This window comes from Amblyomma americanum, chromosome 11 (assembly GCF_052857255.1).
Source record: "Amblyomma americanum isolate KBUSLIRL-KWMA chromosome 11, ASM5285725v1, whole genome shotgun sequence".
In the NCBI taxonomy this organism is placed as follows: Eukaryota; Metazoa; Arthropoda; class Arachnida; order Ixodida; family Ixodidae; genus Amblyomma; species Amblyomma americanum.
Window position 1 is genome coordinate 10,366,362 of NC_135507.1, and position 15,092 is coordinate 10,381,453.

General features: G+C 46.5%; 1 long non-coding RNA gene across 1 annotated transcript in view; it reads right to left on the reverse strand.

The window, feature by feature from the left end:
- Positions 1 to 462: 462 nt before the first annotated feature.
- The window catches only part of LOC144110829 (uncharacterized), a 115,747-nt gene continuing 101,117 nt past the window's right edge, over positions 463 to 15,092 (reverse strand). The window contains exon 2 of the long non-coding RNA XR_013309929.1: positions 463 to 828. This is a non-coding gene — a long non-coding RNA (uncharacterized LOC144110829). The remainder of the gene's footprint in view (positions 829 to 15,092) is intronic.

Below are 15,092 nucleotides of genomic sequence, written 5' to 3' on the forward strand. Positions count from 1 at the left end.
CTATTTCTGATTTGGAAATTCATCTTTTTCGCCACTCATGCGAAGGTTTTTGTATCTTTCGATTGTTTATGCAGCAGGCTAACACTTTTATATTTGTGATGACAAATTGCAACCTTAATGAGTCATTACCGGCATTTAATCGATTATATTTAGGCAGAGGACCTTCACATTAAGTCATTTAATATCAATTTTTGTTCCACAGTATTTTCCTTAATGACGTTCGACACTATTCATATTTGCGTTTCCTCACTTAAAATATAGATATGCTTTTCTCTTTGGGCTTTCTAATAAAATAGGAAATTACAACGAGTTTAAGACATAATCTCATTAGCAGCGACACAGCTCGGTTAGCGTTGTGTGAAGTTTTATTCGAAAATATGCGTTCAATATTCCTCGCTGGGCTAGGTGCTTTCCCTTCAGACCTACTAAAGAATATCTGACACCAATGTTTGCATAAAATCAAGTATAAAAATAATTTTATTTGAACACTGAGTCGTAATTTTACAATCGTGAACGGGCCACCTTGCTTGATTTATACTTCGTTCCGATAAAGCCACACAGCTCTTGTACAAAGCAGTTCATCGCACGGGCTTCTCCCACGAATGCATGGAATCAGTGGATAAGTTTGAACAGGTCATTGAAACGTTCGTGCAAATCGCATCTCTGTCATATCCGTCACTTAGGCACTGTAGGGAAGACTCCTTGGCTAAGCGTAGTGGTGCTGGCCTTCGTGAAGCCGCTGAGGAATCCAAAGCCGGCACCCCGCAAGTCTTTGGCCCTCAGCGCTGTTTCACGAGTGGTGTTTTGCTGCACAGTCACCTGCTGATCCTGCGAACAAATTAGAAAAAAAAGGGGGAAAACCATGTCAAAACCAAGTGACTTCAGCATGCGACAAATGAAGTACAGCTCTCATCAAAAGTCGTCAGGCTGCGCGGTTTGTGTTTGAGCCGTATAGTAGAGCATTTACGAGACCCTAAAGACCAAAAGGTCTCGAAAGATGAGGACCAATATTCTCCTCGTCTTACAAAGTTTTAAAACTCGAGGGGTTCCACCAGTGCGCTATTACAGGGTTGAAGAACAGGCCATGTTACCTGAAGAATTTTGGAAAATACAACATGCACTTGACCGAAGTGACTGTAATTTACTTATAGGTTGAGCTACAGCAGCCAAATCTACGATTAACTGAGCATAAGTCGAACCACAGATCAAAGTTTGGACGTAATCCTTGCCACACGCGAGTTGTCGTCACTAGGGTGCGCTTGCTATGCATGAAAACATCTGCTCCTTATATCTAAATAATTCCATCGCATTGACTGATATCTCCAAACCTTCCAAGCATTTTATTAGCAGAACTCTCTGAACATAGCGATTACAGGAAGAGTAACTCTTTATAGCACATGCCTCAAACGCCATTGATGATGTCCATAACAGTTACGAGAGAGAGGGAGATATTTTATTAATGGGACACTGACAGCTAATAAAGGTTGGCATACATAGATAGCCTCCCGCACTCGAAATCGAAAAGAGAATACTCAAACCGAAATTAGAAATTTTCGGAGTTACGAAAGACCAAGAAACGAAATACAGGTGCCGCGTGCACCAGCCGGCTTCGTAGGTAAAGTGCTTGCGCGGTGAATCGCGAATCCCAGAGGTTATGCTATCCAAACGCCGATCCCAGAGGCCAAGCTACACCGGCATCGCCGATGCCGATATGCTACGTGCGGTTCTCTTCAAAATGGTGGCAACCCGACATTTTCGGTAAGAACGTCAGGAGTTTGAATTCAAGGGCGGGAAACTGTACATTGCCCGCCGCGGTGGCTCAGTGGTTAGGGCGCTCGACTACTGATCCGGAGTTCCCGGGTTCGAACCTGACCGCGCGACTGCGTTTTTATGGAGGAAAAACGCTAAGGCGCCCGTGTGCTGTGCGATTTCAGTGCACGTTAAAGATCCCCAGGTGGTCGAAATTATTCCGGAGCCCTTCACTACGGCACCTCTTCTTCCTTTCTTCTTTCACTCCCTCCTTTATTCCTTCCCTTACGGCGCGGTTCAGGTGTCCAACGATATATGAGACAGATACCGCGCCATTTCCTTTCCCCAAAAAAAAACAATTATTATTATTATTAAAGTGTACATTGAGCCGTCCGCAACAGTCGTCACGGGCTCGCACGTTCTTCTGGTACGATACCGCAGCGTGCGACACAGCAGTTCTTGCGTTTCGCATCTATTGAAATGCGGCCACCACTGCAGGGTTCGAACCTGTGACCTTGGGACCAGCAGCCGAACGCCAAAGCGACGGAGGCACCGCGACCGGCTTATTTCTTTCTTGGTTTTCGGTTGCCTAATAAATCATCTGCCTTTCCTGCATTCACCCATTCGAGAATGGGTGTAGTTCCCCCAAAGTCGGGAGTCTTTAAAGTAACAACGTGATGTGACGTGATGTACAAACTTGGTAGCATCCTGTCTTGCGCTACAAACCCTGGCCCAGAAGTTATCTTATCCCGGTGGTTGATAAACGAAGCTTTTTTTGTTTTACAAAAAATAAAAGAATGAGAAAAGAGAACACAAAGAGGCCAGAAGCGAAGGACAAAACTGCGAGATACGAATAAAGATTCCAGCAAGGAAGCAGGAGGGAAAATTCGCGACACTCTGTGACGCTCATTGGATTGCCATTGCCTCAAGCAACACAAGCGTTAGCTTTTGTTTTCCTTTCACGGCCGGGGATGAAAAAAAAAATACCTTGGAACAAAAAAAAGTATTACAGGATTTAAAACAAACAAACAAAATGAACGAAAAGGGGACAAGGAGGAAGTGGGCCAGAAAAGCCAGCGCAATATAAATAGGCGGAATCAACGACTTAAGACGCATTTTCTTTCCTCCCTAAGCGCGGCGCCTTCTTTTCCTTGAGAAACGTCTTTCACTTTCAGCTTTGTTCTTTTTCTTCCCCTTTTCCCCTCTGGATGCTGCTGTCCCGCCTTCCCCTAAAGTTTATCCCGTTTTCTGTGAGACGCCGTTTGCATTCGAGGCCGCGGGCGCCGTCCTCGACGAACGGTGGTGCGTGTACGTTGGGAGCTTGTGCAAAGTTGTGACGCCTGGCGATCAGTCCTTAAGGGTTTGAGACAGCCAGGGCCATAAGATCAATGCGGCACGGAACCCTGTGCGCGAGCTAAAATGAAAAAAAAGGGATGGGTGGTACATCCTTTCATATTTGATCACCCGTTATTGTGATGCGCATGACGATTACGTGCGTGTGACGTCTGGAGGCAATGGCGTACTGACCACTTGCAGGCGCATGACCAATTTTATAAGGTTTGTATTAGTGGCGTACAACAAGGGAATTAAATTTATTTTCTTTATAGGGGGAACTCATAATTTATCCTGCTGTAAATAAAATGTTATTGGTTGATCTGAAATATGTGAGACGACTATGCAGGAAATTTGTCAACCCCTGTTAAAATGGTTCAAGTAAGCCTCAGCATGGCTTCACTCATAGATTCATAAAGGTGCTTGCAATATAGCTCTCGCACGGATCTCTTCGTTAAAAGGAAGTACACAGAGCCCGTGAGTTTTCTTTCTTTCGCCCAATCTTCCACTTCACATTGAACTTGATATTTATAATGTGCAACATATTAAATGCATTGTCGCTGATCGATTGCGTTTAAACATGTAAAGTATTTACTTTAACTATTCAGTACCACTGTTTGATTGAAATTATACTGTACCACCTCTTTTTCTCATCTCCCGCCCCGGGTGTTCTGTGCGCTTATAACTGCTATAGCAATCAACATAATACCGAACAACGCTTAGCAAACAACGCTAGTGCAGTCAGTATGTGCGTGAGCAAACATAAAGGGTTCCTGACATCCTTGCTATGTGATTTTTTTTTGCATGGCCAAAAAAGACGCGTTCTTGGAAGAGAAACTGCTTACGGAAAAACTTTAGTCAAAAACTACGCATGAAGAGGCGAGCGTGTTTGAAACTACATCCGCATTCCGGTTAGAGCAGCTGTTTGCGGAGTCACTAGCATGGAGGGAACCCTTTTCGGAGCGTATTCGCTCCCTCGAATGAAGATCAAACAGGAATGCTGAAGTGTTCTCGGCAACCGTGAGAGGGAACCACTTGTGCGTCGAGCGCAGTCGGCGTCCGTGTCGTCTTCCGTCGGTACAATGGGCTGGACGCAACTGTAAATAATGCCTTTCGTGGGTGTATACTGGTATGCAAGCGTGCGTGCGTGCGTGCGTGCGTGCGTGCGCGCTTTCATGAGCAGGTTTGTGATCGCTGCTCAAGCATTAACTATCTCCCTGCGAAGCCTCGTGAATGCTCGTTCGGCCAGGATAGCATTCAGATTTTCTGTTTGATTGTTTCCACTCGTAAATCAAATCAGCGCAAGGCACAAAGGTGACAAGTAAGGGTGCCAAGTGAGCGGTCAATTCTGATTTTTCTTTTAGTAATAGAACGAACAAAATTAGCCTGCATCTCGCCAAAGCATAATGGAACGCGAATATTCTTCAATGCTCAGAAGAGTAAATTTGCAAATTGCTCCTCCTATTGCAGCTAAAAAAATTACTTCGGAATTACACTTAGGGGCAGATGGAGGAGGAAAATTATTCTTTCTTACGTAAGCAAAAAAAAAAAAACGGTCGGCCCTTCTTCACAACGGGTATGGGCAACTGAAATGACGCACATCAGAATTTGCTTTTGAGAAGTCTCAAAGATTCTGCATGCTTTGTGCGACCTGACTAATCTGAGATTCTAAAAACTGCCAGCGAGCATTTCCATTCAGTGACGGCAACATATGACGATTCACTCTTTCTGGCCAACTGCTAAATGTGTATTCCTGCTCAAGCAGCTGCTACCGCTTGGAGCGTAGAGCGTGAAGTCATCTCTGTGTTCCTGTGTATCAGCGCGCTTTTCGTTCAGAAACCTGAACATTTTAACAAAGCAGTAAAACTACATTCATCTGCAACAACAATTCGTTTTAATATCTTTCATGAAAGACAACTTACACGCAACGCTAAAAACGTGTGAATGAGAATGGGTTTAACACTAACATCATGTGAGCTCCAAATATTTAAACACGGAGACAAGAAAAGCCCAAAGTTTTTTTTTTATTTTTGTGTCTTGTGAGGGTTAATAAAGACAGCAAAGACATTACGTTGACTTGCCTCGAAAAAGGCATCCAAGAGTAAACCAAATAACAGTAATGCAGTCCCATAACTTGTGTGCTGATGGTTTGCGATATGAATTTTTGGTGACGTCACTGAAAATCTGTAACGTTCAAAGTGATGCTAGTGACTTGGAATGCTCGGTGGACATTTTATTCTATCGCAGGCATCTAACCTGATGTCATAAGTGTCAGATATACCAGCGTCGTATTTATTCCCTGTTCGTAACGACCCTCAAGCGAGATTTAACAGGATCCATTAAAAGAAATGCAACGCAATCGAGACGCGTGCTGCTTCGCAAAGTCCGCTGCACACCTGTTCATTTTTTCTTTTCCTGAGTCACACGCACGAGTTTTGATAGATACTGCAGTGAGTGCCTGAGTGAAAAGAATTGACAAACAGAAAATTGAATGTAGAAAAGTAGGGAGGTGTTGGTCTCGAAACGCGGAGCTAAACAATAAAGCACAAAACACAAAGAGTGTAAGCGGTGTTTTGAGCGAAAGAGGTCAGGTGTGATCCCGCGGGCGCAGAAATCTCATGTAATCTGGAAGCTGTATTCCTGTCCCAGCTGTAGGCCTTTCGCTCTAGAAAGATACCTTCTAGGATGCTGGCTGTAAATATCGATACAAGATGGCGAATTTATTTTATGTCTTGCTAAATTTAAGACACTCGTGCTTTTGGCAGCGGCCTTCCACGTCTGTCATTTGTCTCTGTCACACTCTAAAAACAGCGTCCTTCTTACCTGTCACCGATAGCTCATTTACCGCGCAACATAAGCCGTTCATAAAAAATGCATCTAGTAAACAAGATGAGTAAACTACATGGATTCTCAGTCCGGAGGAATTTATAGCGAAACTCGAGCTTCCATTAGGTGAGATTTACAGTCTATCAATATTGATGGTCGTAGGGCTTAGAAAACCTTCGTTTCTATGTAGCTTCGGAATTTTATTTCTTTTGAAATCTATTCCTCATCATTGAATAAATATCTGGCAGGCGTTTAATCTCTTCCCACTTGGGGACGGCAGGATGCTGCTACTTTTATGGAGGCTTCACTGCTATGAATTTGTTCAGTTATTTGTGAGGAAGTGCCTCCGAGTTGATAACATGTGAGGATAAGTGTACCACGAGAACAAATATGTCGATGTTAGTGTGGATGTAGGCAACACATAAGTGCATTATTTGCTTTTGATAGTCTGCTCGCTAGCTTAGGAACTAGGGAATTTTGATGTATTCAGCCAGAGGTCGCGGTGTCGAATTCCGCTTCGGTGGCCGCGTTTCTACAGATGTGAAATGCGGCCCGAAATATGTAGGCAATAAATTGCCCGTGAATTGCGCGCAGTATCGCCATCTTTCGAGCATATTTTCGTTTTGATGTCCATCTATGCAGTTATATTCCTTTATTTACTTATTTAGGGATTCTGCAGGTCACTAATTTGTCTCAAGCAGGACGAGGTCTCAAGAAACAAACGTTACATAATTGTACAGAATGTGTAAATAGAACCATGGATTACACTGCAACACCGCCGTAAGCTAAAAAAAAAACTTTTTTTCCAACGCCACCACAAAATCATTCGATTCAAGCACACCGATAGGAACTGAATTTCATTCGCTCAGCTTGGTACTTGTCATAGACCCTTGAGATCCAGACAGATGAATGAGAAAATCATTGTATCAAACTATTTTAAATATATTGCAAACAAATTTGTTTCGCCATTGACGCCATTATTTCCTTCGGTGCAGCAAAGGGTAGTTATGCAACACCGTTTCCTCGAACGCGGAGCCGCTGCCTCTACTGCTGCCGCCGCCGCCACCTGCAGCGAGGGGGCGCCCCAGTCGCGCACCTTCGTGGAGGCGCAAATTAAATATTGAAACACCGGCCCGTAGCACTCAGAATTGAGGATAAAGATGAAGGCTGCGAACGGGTGCGCCGCGAGGGAAGAGCTGTCTCTGTATGTCGTTCTTTCTTTTGGCTCCTCGGGGGGTCGTGCCCGATTCTTTTGGCGGCCCTACGGTCGCCGTTCTTATCTGTTCAACGCGAATTCAGATCGGCGATGAAGAAGGGAGACCGCCGTCGGCTTTTCACCTCTTAAGGAGCAGTCGGTACCGACGGCAGCCGGAACCTTTTGAGCGCATTGACACTGCGGGATCTCACCAAAGGGATCATCTTAATTTCGACCGTTGGAAGCAACCATCTTGGTGCTCTGTTTTGTGGGGAACTGTTTCCTTCGTTTATTCTTTTTCTCCTGCGACCACAACAGAGTGTGAATCAAATGTGTATTGTACAGACGACAGCGAACGTGTACGGTATTCCTGTGTTCGAGAAAAAAAATATTGCAACCCTGCCCGGAGACCCAGTCGCAGGCATTAATACCGGCGCCCAGTCGAAAAATAAAAACAAACAAACAGAACCATTCCAGAAATACGACAAAATGTTTTGCTGTAATGACTTATTTTTCTGTTGTTTCGTGGTATTGTTCTATAGAACTGTAGTTTCTTTCGTCGTACGTTGTGTAGTCTGCAGTTCTGTAGTAATTTTGTAGTATCTTAACAGAATTTTGTTGTTACTATAAGTATATTGGCAAAAACATTACAGAAAATATTTTGTGAGGACAGAAAGTTTTATGTTGTGTTTTTAGACTGGGCGGATAAACCACGCTAAAAGTGTTTTTCCGCATATCAGTATCCGATAAACTTTTGCTGTCGACTGTAGCATTACAGCTAGAGCGATGCCGTAAAGTTTCTGTATTGCCACTGAAAGTTTGGGTGCGTTAAAATCTATGGCATTGTTAACATGCATACTGAAACGAGCCACTGGGCTTCATAAATGTGCTTAAACAAACGTGCCGGAGCACCCAACACGGCGAAAATGTTCATAACTGTTTTGTACGTGGGTTCCTCGCCAAGTGCCAATATGTTGGCCTCATAATGAATGCCACTGTCTGAAATTTATTAGCGCTTTTCAATTATTGAAAGTTGTGACCAGATAAATCTAATCGAAGACCTGTTAAAAACACTCAATCGCGATAGTCTAATTATACAGTTGTTCTGCTGTGTCATAAGTAGTTTCAGTACAGCTAACTACTGTAAGCTCCTGTCTGAACTCTCTTCCAAATTATTGGATGCCCATGAGATTAGTGGGCACATTCCCGTAAATACAACCTCGTTGATTTAGTAGGGGCGCTTCTGCGCCCACCACAAAATTGTTTCCAAAAATATCTTGAGGACCTCTCTTATACAAACAGCTAACATTCGTAGGTTAGATATGATGCAAGAATGTTCTCGGAACCTATGCGGTCGTATTGTGATCTGGCAGCGATGCCTGGTTGACGCAGTTTTCCTAGGTAAACCACGTGCAGCGCTGAAAACGAAAACATTGCGTTAACCAGTGCTGATGAAGATGTTATCACAGTTCACGAAGAGAGTAAGAGTAGGCTTTCCCAAAATGCGGTATCTACGTAACCATTGTGGACATGGGAGGGGTGATTAGTATGTTGCCATGCAGCTATCACAATCAGTTCCTTGCTCCTGGGAACGAGAATAATGCGGAAAGTAGTTTCTTTACTTGTTTCAGTGCTTCAGTGCCTCCTGTCTTTCCACACTCTCACCGGACCAAATACACCACTTATCTTCATACCCTACGGCTTTCCCACGACTTTATTATACCTCTTGTCATTTGTTTTTGGAAACCTCTTTCCCTAAATTCCTTTACGCTATCCCACTTACCCTTTCGCCGATTCACAAAACCCAAAAGGAATTAACCTTTCAAGGTTTTCTTCGCACATGCGTCACGAAGCGCACTTCCTTTCCATCCCGCGACACCTTTTTCCTCCCTTCAGCGATCCATGCTCTCCATTACCGCTCTCTATAAAGCAGTCTCGATCTCTCCCCAAAGCTTTCCCTTCGCCGCTGCCCTCGAGGCATCATCGTCCTCCATATTTTATTTGACCGGCCCGCAACCTGTCTTTTCCTTACTTCTACACGGGCGCTTTTCCCCATTTGTCGTCCCTATCCTTTTCGTTCCAGGCGCTTCTCATTCTTTTTCTTTTTTCTCGCTCGGGCGGCGCGTTCCCTCGCTTCCTCACCACGCTCCTGTCTTCGCTATTGTCTTCGCGGCCATTTTTTCTCTTGTGTTCCACGCTGGGAAAGCGACGCCCGGGAGATAGTGCTGAGGTTGAAGAATGAGCTGTTTCCATTGATCGCCGCTCCACTTGTGTTGCCTCTGCCGCGCACTCCTGGCGTGTGTTTGTGCGAATAGCTCTGTGTGCGTGTGAGCGTATACTGGCCTAGGGAGAAGATATGTGTGCCAGGGAGAGAGGGAAGGTAGGGAAAGTGAAGTAAGACAGTGCAGAGACAAACAAAGGGAAATAAGGTGGGGAAACCAGGGACGAAGTAAAAAAAAAAGGATGCGGCGACGGTAGCGCGACGCCAGACGTGCATGCCCACGGATGATGGGATCGCTTTCCCCTGTTCTCCTTTACCTCCTTCCCTGTCTCTCTTTGCCAGTTCCCCCAGAATCCTCTCGCGCAAACGAACAGGAAAGAAGCGATCGGTTTTTCGCCTCGCGGACTCCGTTAGGCAGGTGAGGCGCCCGTGTCTCTCGGCGTCTCGGACCGCATGCCTATATATCTGCGGAGTGCATGTCTATATATGTATGTCTACGTGAGCGCATGTCTATATATCCGCACTATAAGGTAGATGGGACGGAGGGTTGGCAGGAAGGAAAGATGTTCGGAAGGAGGAGGGAAGGTGACACCGTAACATTCCCTTCCATCCTCCATCCGCAAGACGGAAACCCATAGCCGAGCACCTCTTCCTCTCCACGCCTTCTCCTTGCCCACTTCCAGAGAAGAAGGAATCCCACGTTTCCTCCGTCGTTTCGTGGGCGACGATAGGGACGGGCCTTATGCTGGCTTGGGTTCGGGAGGGATGGCAAAGGAATGCGCGGATAGCATGACAGGGCCGGACTGAATTGGGTGGATGTGAAGAGCGGTGAAGAGTCGCAGTATGACGCGATATCGAAGAAGATGACGACCCTCGAAGCGAGAACGTAAAGAGAAGCACGGGTTGTTTGGGAGGGGAGCAGCGATGGGAAAATCGGGAAAGGAAGGCGGCGGGGGAGGTGCACGTATACAGAAGAGTTTGTCAGCGGCTGCGAATAAAGGGTGTCAGGTAAAGGGCGGCACGTGGCATGGAAGCCTCACTTCGTCAGCGAGGTTCGTGGCGCGAATGGAATCGAGACGTTAGTTGCGAGTGTTGATTTCGTAGAATGGAAGGAAATCGCCCTGTGGTGCATGAGTGAATAAGCAAATCAACGAGAAAACGTTCGGGAACACGCATGGAAGGAGTTGACAAGATGATACTGCAGTGATGTTTTCCTCCCCTTCTGTATCTGCTCCCCTCCAGGTGCCGTTTAGTGATTTTTCAGCAGTAATCACGACACCAGTTTTACAGACACAGGTGTTAGGCACCGTTCCTGGGTTTCGCGTCGTAGTAGTAGTAGTAGTATGTCGTAGTCATCGGCGTAACCGGTGGGTGTGTTGCCATGGGAACCACTCAGAGGGCAGTTACCGTGGAAGGAGGAGGGTATGACGTGAGCGGAGGAATGCGTAACCTGTAGGTGGTTACCTACGGGAATCGGCCGGAGAATGGCTACCGTGGGAAGAGGGGGGTGTGGCGAGATCGGAGGGATCTCTAATCTGAAGATGGTTACCCTCGAAGGATGAGGATATGGCGAGATGCTAAGAAGGCGCAGCTGGTGGGTGGTGGCCACGAGAACCATCCGGAGGGTAGTTACCCTGGGAGGAGATGGATGGTTACGATTAAAGGAGAGTATAGCGCGAACGTAGGAAGTCGGACTTAGAAGATCGTAGCGGGAGCCTTCCGGAAGGTGGTTACCTTAGCCACTTTTGTGCACTACATTTTTCATGATCCGTACACCTCAAGTTTCTGTTTGCCTTTCGTTATCTGCATTTCTCGTTTTTTTTTATTTTGTACGCCTTTCTGCCTTGTGGGCAGCTGCGTTTTCTGCGTTTTCTCCGTTTTCTGCTGGTTTCACTGCCTGTATTTTAAACATTCCGCGTATTTCCACTGTATGCCTTGTAAGGGGCACGGACCTCGTCAAGCCACCTTTGGATTTTTGTCCGTGCCCCTAAGCACCTCAGGATGTTTGAATAAATTGATTTGATTTGATTTGATTAGAGGGAGGAGGAAGGAAGAAAAAGGGTATGAAGGAAAAGGGTATGGAAAAAGAAAACGAGGAAAAGGGTATGAAAGTAAAGAGTATACCCTTTTTCTTGGAAGGAAAACGGTATCACGAGAGCACAGGAAAGCTTAACCGGAGGGTGGTTGCCGTGGAAGGAGCGAGAGTATGGCCAGACATGAGGAAGGTAGCACTGTCCATCTGCGGCAGCTGCTGCGAAACGCGCCTCCCTACTAGAGGGTGATCTGTGGCGCCACACGACTAGAGCGGCGCAGTGGATAGTTAGAGATATGAAGTCTCTCTCATACTGCCTAACTCAACATATCGCAAAATATCAATACCTTAACAGCAGTCGCTGTATTTCGCGTTACACAGTGGTAACTATCCTGGCAACTTTTTGTTCGCATTTTATTTCGGAATTTAAATGGAAGCATTCGACAATGCGCAGTTCTAATGGTATAGCATGAGAAGCCTCATACGGAAGCACATGTGTCGTCTTAAGCTAAATTCACTCATTGGCTGGAAAATCGACGTTGGATGGAGGGGAGTTACGTCACCAAACCAGAAGGGCTGTCACTTCCGGCAAAGGCCAACTCATCATGTAATTAGTTCCTATGAATATTTTTATGCACATTCCTTAAAAGAACTGCCTTTAACGTTACTGAAATAGTGATGAAGGAATCACTGGAGTTTATACCTGTAGATCGAATATCATCAGTTCGGCTGGTGGAATTTGTGAGGATTGTAAAACGAAGGCAATGAATAACTACTTTCGTGCTCTAGAGAAACAGGGTTCTCAGAACTGGGTTCTCGGTTTTCAGTGTTCTGGTATTGCTCGCAAATCTCGTCTTTTTTCTTCCACTCTTTCTCATGTGTTCTTTGTTCGATTGGAATTCTTGCACATGGTCTGTGCTCTTACTCCGAGTATCTTCAAAAACCGTAGCAGCACGAAAAAAAAAACGGGGACGAAACAGACACACACACACGACAGGACGAATGCTGCACTTCCAACTGATTTTTATTGAGCAGACCAAAGCTTAAGTACAGCGCTACTATCACCTCGTGGCAATCAACCGCAATGATCCAAAAACGCAATTTCATTATCAAGAAGAGACAAGGAACTGGTGCTGACACGCTGACCACCTGCTCTTCTGATGTGATATGCCTGAATATTCTCTATTTCTATTCAATCCTTTCCACGCCCAAGAAATTTAGTTTTCCAAAATATGGGTTTACACTTAAAATCCCGGCAGTGGATGGCAAGATGACCACTTTTCCTTTCTTTCACCTGATTGCAATGCTCCCTAGCTCTCTCATTAAAACAGCGTCCCGTTTGTCCAATGTACACTGTATGGCAAGTAAGCGGAATGCTGTACACTACCTTAGTAGTGCAACGGGTGAAACCGAGTTGGTGGTTTATAGTGCAAATCGGCTTTTTCTTAATAGCCATCATTGGACAAAATTTTGATAGCTTGCTTGGGGTGGAGAAGAGCACGAAAAAGCAGGAAATAATTATCGACAGAAAAGTGCTGATTCCTATGACTCAACGCTTTAGAACACTGCCAGTAGAGCTCGAAGTGTCTTCCGTGCGGACCTACGCTGTGAATTTTTTTTCGTCTTCCCTTTTCTTTGTCTAAAGTCAAACCCATCTTGGAAAGCACCGTCACGTGCCTACTGCGCGTGTCAGCTCGGCGTTCTTACAAACACGGGCACGGCCCTCTGCAGGAGAATCTATTTCCACGGCTGCTCTTCTTGTTCCCAACGCCCCCGCCGGAACCATTCCTCATTCATTTATCTTCACTGCTATCCGTCCTCACCCTGCCGTGGCGTACGTCGTGCCTCTGTATATCTTCGCCCTTTACCGTGACAGCTTTCTTTCCCTTTTCTGTTCACCTTCCTTCCCGTTTCGCTTGTACTGTTTTATTAGTTCCCCCTCTCTTCCTCTCGGGCGGGAACCGCGCCACTGCATCAGTTCGGCGGCCATCAGTCGGCCGGGTCGTTGGGCTGGAGACCCGACCGCAGGCGGGATGTTCGCCTGTTGCTTTCGGCCGCCCTCCCCCGCCCCCTTTCACATCTCTCCCACTCTTCCCAGCTCCGTCCTCGCCCAGCGTCACCGCCACGCTCCGCTTTGTCGATCAATAACTCACGCCTTTTCCCCTTTTCCCCAAACCCGTCCCCAGTGCCGCCCCCGCCGCCCCTCCCGCGCGGGCCCTGCGCTCCGCTGTGGCGCGCCTCAAAACTCCTCAGCGCGCCGTGACCCGTTTGCAGGGATATAGCGCTACTGGAGACTTTATCCGGGGTTTATGGCGCCCTTTTCATACAATGTACTACTTTATGAGAATAGAATGTCGTAGCCTAAAACTTCGTCGTTTACCTGCTGTATATAGGGTTGGACCCTTAACAGTGGGCCATGTATGGCCATATCATTCTGGTACATTTAGCAGTTCGTTGTCTCGTGCAGGGCGCGTTGCGTCTTCCCGTTGTCATATCTTCCTATCGGGGGACGGCGAGAACTTCTGGACTATTCGGGGACATTGCTGCATGAGGCAGTTCTTGCGGTGTAAAAACCGTCACCCTCGGTGTTGGTGAACTGTTTTATGACTGAAAGGCTCCGCGCCCACAAGCTGGACTGCAAATAATGTTACGCAGTGGGTCTGAAATGTGGGAGCTCCTAAAAATGTGAGCCCCCGGACCCCCCCTCCTCCCCTTTCTCGTGGGATAGGGATCCTGGTGAGCTTGGAGCGCCTTGAAGAGGGCGCAGACATAGGGAGCAGGTATGTGGGTTGAGAAAGGCTTCAGAAAGCCGTCGCCACTTTTCATCACAGAGGGCGCTGTAAAGTGTATGTGCCTTCGAAGAAACGCTATGGCGCCTGGGAACTTTACGGTAGAAGACGGAACAGCATCGTCTTTTTTAGCGATAGCTACATTGCGGTGGCATTTCGAGCCTTCAGCGTGGCGGCGCCGGTGACGAGGTTGGTCATGTGGTTGATCACGTGGTTCGTAGCAGCTGCCGGCGGCGCAGCTCGCCGGCGAAACCGAATTGGGGGGGGGGGGGGGGGGGATGGGCAGAGAGTGAATCCACGTCCAGGGATGAATATGAAGAAGGAACGCCCAGCGAAACGGAGCGGCGAAAGACTGATTTCGCAATTCGACTGATCGAGTTCCACTCAGCCAGCTGTAGCTATGGCGTCACTCCAGGTTTAACTAGAGCTAAACCACAGCCAATTTTTTTCCTCCATCGATTCAAATCGTGATGCGGGCAGTTGTTGTAGATCGCACGTTTGTGGCTATGTAGTTTTCTATAGCAAGCTCAAAGTTTACGTTAAACAGGAAAATAGGAAAGCCAGTCAAAGCTTGTTGTAGAAAAAGTTTAGCCGTTTTAGCTAGCATGCAAAACCCTAGTTCAAAGATGCTTTAAGGCTGGCGATATGACCGTCGTAGCTTGATGAAAGCTGAATGTACTTTGAGTTGTGCAGCACATTTACAGTTTCCCTCGAACTTCCTCAATTTCCCAAGTTGTCCTCAGGTTTCCAAAATTCACCGATTCTAAATCCTCACTGACATTGGCGTCAATGTTAGGGGGCATCCATTCGAAGGCGACGACAATAACCCTAACCGTCGTAGTTAGCTTCTCTATCGAATGTCCTTACGGCGCCTTCTGAACATGGCGATAGAAACCCATGCCACATAAAAAAAAAACGAGTGTACTTCGCATGCTTGTTTACATAACC